Source organism: Stenella coeruleoalba (genome assembly GCF_951394435.1).
Source record: "Stenella coeruleoalba genome assembly, chromosome: 6".
In the NCBI taxonomy this organism is placed as follows: domain Eukaryota; kingdom Metazoa; phylum Chordata; class Mammalia; order Artiodactyla; family Delphinidae; genus Stenella; species Stenella coeruleoalba.
Window position 1 is genome coordinate 81,630,465 of NC_137151.1, and position 6,020 is coordinate 81,636,484.

The 6,020-nt window shown below is 37.4% G+C and overlaps 1 long non-coding RNA gene across 2 annotated transcripts in view; it reads left to right on the forward strand.

Moving 5' to 3' along the window:
• Nucleotides 1-6,020, forward strand: part of LOC307188267 — a 283,742-nt gene that overhangs the window by 99,405 nt on the left and 178,317 nt on the right. The gene's annotated exons all lie outside the window — the stretch shown is intronic.

The window sequence follows — 6,020 nt, forward strand, 5'->3', positions numbered from 1 at the left end:
CTTCTGTCATCAAGGGTCTGATCACTATTCTGACTTCTAACATGAACTTTTTTTTTTTTTTCCGGTATTGTATTTGAAATTCATTTCATGAATTGTATTTGAAAATCAACTTTAGCTGTCAAGTGAGCTTATTACTATTAGAATATTGCTGCTCCTAGGCTTCTGAGTGGACATAGCGAGGACTAGTTTATATTTTTAATAAGTTATATATATGCACATACAAATATATATACAAATATATATATTCAAATATGTATTATATGCAAGAGAATATTATCCACATGTATGTTCACACACAACTTTATTTATCTACCTATCTCTCTCTCTCTCTCTATTATCTATCTAACACTATGAGTCAACATCAATACCAGTTCAGCACCACAGGATTCATTCTAGTTTTTTTCCTTTCTATATTTGGAACTCTTTTCTGACAATGAGAAACCTGGATTCTGTAATCATCAGTATATTAACTTCTTAGGCCAATGACCCCTCAATATAACCAGCTTCTCATTTCTGTTATCACCACCCATCCACTGACACCCTTTTTATTTAATTCATGCTCTGACACACCCAGCCTAGGCATCCCCTAATTCAAATACTCTCTTCATTGTGCTCAGCCTCTGACATGACCCTGTGTGGGCTGAAACTGGCATGCACTTGGACCTTTCAGTAATAATACAGAATTATTTAAACATGAAAGTGGCCTTAGATGATATTTGTTGGTCTTGTCATTTTGTTGTTGAGAAATTTTGACAGAGTCACAGTGTAATTCCATCACAACAGCTGGCCCTTTGACAGTATTAGAGTGTCCAAACCTACTTTCCTATTCCTAAATGAAATCTATATTCAGGAAAGTCTGGCTCTTACAGGTTAATGACAAAGATTATTTTCTTAAGAATGCTTTTATTGCATAAAAATTCCTTAAAATGTTGATCATTTATTTTTAAAAATTATTTAATTACTCTTATGAAAGAACTCATGAAATTATTCTTTTTGTGAATGCAGAACAAGTGAAATTTTTCTTTCTCTTAAGCAGATACTGAGTCATCTTTTTTGAGATGATAAGAATTATGTAATCCATTTGTGTTTCCCTTTCTGCAGGGACTTCTGGAAAGCTCAAGCTAAGTTTCTTGCTAAATCACACCAATTATATCAGCCTCAATGGCAAATGTATTTGCTACTGCCTTTTCGCACACAGTTTTCACTTCTCTTTTAGAGATTTATTATATATATTTAATATAGTTTTTTTGTTTGGTTTTTTTTTGTTTGTGGGGTTTTTTGTTTTTTTTTTTTTTGCGGTATGCAGGCCTCTCACTGTTGTGGCCTCTCCCATTGAGGAGCACAGGCTCCGGACGCGCAGGCTCGGCGGCCATGGCTCACGGGCCCAGCTGCTCCGCGGCATGTGAGATCTTCCCAGACTGGGGCACGAACCCGTGTCCCCTGCATCGGCAGGCGGACTCTCAACCACTGCGCCACCAGGGAAGCCCAATATTTATTTATTCTTTTTAAATTTTAAACTTCTAGAAATGGAATATTTGAAGTTTTATATTTGTGGATCGATAATTCACATATAAGACTGATTTTTATGTGTGAAACATACATAGCAGCTTCGTCACACTACATAGGCTCCCACAGAAGATTACAGCACTTTTCAGATGTGAAATTGAAGACATTGTAGTCATTTTATGTAGTATGTTCAGCATCTGTAACAAATGCTCAAATAACAGTTGCTGAAACAACCTGAAATTTATCTCTTACTATAATAGTTTAGGCATAGGGAATCCAGCTCTGGTACTATGATTATATAAGGACCCAGACCCTGTCTGTCTTGTTACTCTCCTTATCCCAATTGTCAGAGGTGTGCAGGTAAACTGGCTCTCTGGAAAAAAAAAAAAAATCCCTGACTTGTGGTGTTTGCTGTTTTTTGTGGTGTAAATACTTATAATGGCCAATTTTTTTTTTTTTTTTTTGTGGTACATGGTCCTCTCACTGTTGTGGCCTCTCCCGTTGCAGAGCACAGGCTCCAGACGCACAGGCTCAGCGGCCATGACTCACGGGCCCAGCCACTCTGCGGCATGTGGGATCTTCCCGGACTGGGGCACAAACCTGTGTCCCCTGCATTGGCAGGCGGACTCTCAACCACTGCGCCACCAGGGAAGTCCATAGTGGCCAATTATAAGCTACTAGTGGTTTAACCACTGGCTTGCAAGATTCTTGAAAATTGAACAGTCAGCTCTGGCAAGCTGGCACGAGCTTAGCCCCAGCACAGCACTGGGTGCTGCCCTTCCTCATCCCTGTGGCCATGATGTTTCACCAGCAGGGCCACATTCCAGTCAGAGGAAAAGGGCCCTTCTCTGAGGAGTGTGACTTGATGTTGCACACATCATTTTTATTACCACTCCACTAGCCAGAAGTTAATCACATGCCTACACCTAGCAGACAGGCTAAGAAATGTCTTTATTCTATTTAGCTGATTATGAATCTAGCTGAAAACTGGGGTTCAGTTCTTATGGAAAAAGGGAAGAATGGCATTGGTGAATAATAGCACATTTTGCCACAGACACGCATTAAAAAATCAATGACATTAATTTATAGTCATGACTATAAGAATGGCAATAATGACTATAAGAATGACAATAATGACTATAATGAAGAAAGTTTATATGAGTAAATAATACAGTGCAGCTGTTAATTTGAAGAGTTTTCCATTTCAACGAACCAAAGAATGAGTAATAACCAAAGTGTCTCATTAATAATAGGCAAAGAACAATGCAATGCTAAGTTAAAACAATGACAAGAATCACTGAGATGTTCTCAGAAGTTAAATATGATCTTTGTGCTAATCCATTATCATTGCACTTTTTTCACGAGGTACCCTGATGAAGTTTTTGAAAAGTTATTTAAAATTACATATTAATAGGATGGATTAAGAAAGAAACTGGACTTTGAGAAGTCTTTCCCACTCCCCAGCTGTTGATCACTGAAAATAAAACAACAATGGCATTCGAGAATTTTATATTCTTAAGGGTTCAGATTAAAGAATGAGTAATCTAAGAGAGGTTGTCTATAAATCACAGTTGAACAACTGGATTGGGTTTGTGTATAAAGAAAAATAAATAAAGGTATCCATGACAACTGGTATGTTTCACATAAGATTCTAGAGTTCATATTAAGAGCATATTTATATTATGCTCTTCAGACCCACAAATCAAAATATCATCTCTGTTCTAATCAGTGATCCTCCCTACAGTGTGTTGCACCATCTACTTCCTGCATAATATCACCTATTAGCCCTCCTGTGTTTCTTCACACAAAGTATAACCTGAAGGCGTGGTTGCACTTTCTTCTTCCTGAGAGGGTGGTCACATGATTCTAAATCACATCAAATATTTGTTAATAAAGCTGGGGAGAATCTGAAAAATATAAATTGAGGTATAATTGACAAAAATTTTATATATTTGATATGTACAATGTGATGGTTCGATATAAGTATACAATGTGGCATAATTACCACAATCAGGTTAATTAATACCTCTAATACCTTACATAGTTACCATTTTTTTGTTGTTGTTGTAGTGGTGAGAACACTTAAGATCTACTCTATTAACAAAAGTAAAGTATACAATACAGTGTTATTAACTATAATCATCATGCTGTACGTTGAATCCCCAGAAGTTATTCGTCTTATAACTATCTTTCAATTCTTTGTCACTTTTGAAAAATCTCAAAAAAGAAGACATTTTATATCATATTTTCTTTACTTCTTGTTGAATAAATTAAAGCAAAAAATAAAACTCTGGTTCCTAATACAAAAGGTTTATCCTAGAATAATTTTTATGTAGATAAATCTGTTTTTCGTGTGTGAACTTTCTGCACTCTTAGTTGTTTTATCACCCTATTATTTTTCCATCCTGAGTCTCCAAACTCTTTTGACTACTACTTTCCTTTTTAAAAACCACCATGATTTATCTTCCTTCAGAGACCTTTTCTCTGCTTCCAAGGCCCTAAGTATGTTCATATTTTTTCACTTGTTCATTTATTCATTCATTCAGCCTATGTTTATTAAATATACCCATTATGATCATACAAGGTTTCATAGAGAAACAACATCCATATTCTGAAAGACACTGTGGAGTCCCCGAATTTGTAGAAAGACCCAATGTCCTATTCTCAAGAAATTTATAATCCAGTAGAAGAATACACACATACTTAGAAAAGAAGAGAAAATGTGCAAATGTAGAAACTACAGAGTATAAGAGGACAAAGAAGGGAGGGGCCACTTGGGGAATATTCATGGTGGGTTTGGAATGGGCACCATGAAGAGAGAATTGCAGCAGAGATGGTGGCTTAGCACTCAACATCTATTCCACTCCTCTACTAGTGTTCTTCCTGTAGTTAAGAGGCCAGAAAGCTAAAAACATTTCTCATAAACCTTTGCAACTGGCTGAATGAGTGAATGAATAAATGAATGAATGAACAAATATGAACATACTTAGGGCCTTGGAAGCAAAGGTCCTTGGAGGAAAATAATAGTGGTTTTTGAAAGGGAAAGTAGTAGCCACAAGGGTTGGTGACTCAGGGTGGAAAAATAATAGACTTAGGGTGATAATGCAATTTACCTTTGACAGATGATGTGCTTGCATGTGAGATTTGGAAGACAGAATTGAAGTGAAGGCCTGATTCTGCTGTTTCTGCTGCCAAGTTCAGTCATGAAGTGACTTTTTTCCCTCCTTCCTTCCTTGGTAGTGGTAGCAGAGTGTCTTGCCACTAGCCTTAGGGGTGTTGAGAGATAGAGCATGCAGAATCAATTTGTGATTCCAGTAGTCTCAGTATAGTGCTGAAGCCTGCAGTGAAGGTGGTGGCTTCTTGATAGTGGCTGTCTCCTGACTTTGGAAGTTCCCTGTGTCAGTGTGGATCTGGAGCCAGTGATCTTCACATCGAAGAGGTGATTGGTGGTCTACCTCAGTGGTATTGATTTGAGTATCAACCTAGAGCCTGTTCCCTCAGCAGCCCTAAGAATGCTGTAAGCCATTGGGAGCGCTGTAATAAATCCCTGTGGATTTAAACTAGCTAGACTTTTGTCTCTGCAACTGACCACTGACCAGTACAGTAATACTGTAAAATCTCCTTTTTTTCCATAAGAAAAAGAACATTCCAGAGAGAAGGAGTAGCTCAAGCAGAAGTGGAAAATGCAATATTTGTGTAGGAATTCCCTCTTAGAACTAAGCAGCTGGAGCTAAAATGTAGGGTACTATGGAGACTTGGCGGGAGGTGCTGTTTGGAGAGGATGTGATCACAAGTCTGAGGAGGCTGTCTTTTATTGGCCAAGAAATGGGGAGCCAGGTAATTTGGGAATATTAACCTGGAAGTGGGATGTGGAATAGATTTGAGGAAATGAGACTGAAAAGGGCCTGATCCATTAGAAAAGTAATACAATTAGTAGGATAAAAAGCATAGAATAAATAGGAGAAAAATCTCATAGGACAATGCTGGGTGAGTTCTGGTGTTCATTTTAATTGTCATGTTCTGGGCAGATGTGCCCCTTGCTTCCAGCTTTATCTGAATCATGGGTGAGAACATGATATGGACTTCAGTGCAGGCAGGGGAAATGATAGATGTACAAGATGGGAGAGGGAGCAGGGAGGGGTAAAATGCTATTGAATGCAATGAGCTAGTGAATGTCAGAAATGTTTTCTATAAGCCGGAACTGTCTGATTTGGCAATGTTGTTGGTTTTAAATTGAATTTATAGAAAATTAATTAGTTTTAGATAACATTCTTCTTATCATAATAAGTTATTATAGCCTGTTAGCTCTAAGTTAAAGTTTTAACTATTTAGTTTTGGGTATACGTAAAGACCTCTGAGCTTTGAAGGTATCAGTTCAGGTCCTGCCTTACTTTTTTTTGTGATCTTAGACAAATCACCTGAGTCTGAATTTCCTCATCTGCAGAATGGGAATTATAATACTTGCCTTAATGGTTTGAAGGGCTTATTTTAAGAATTAATTATTTCATTTTAAA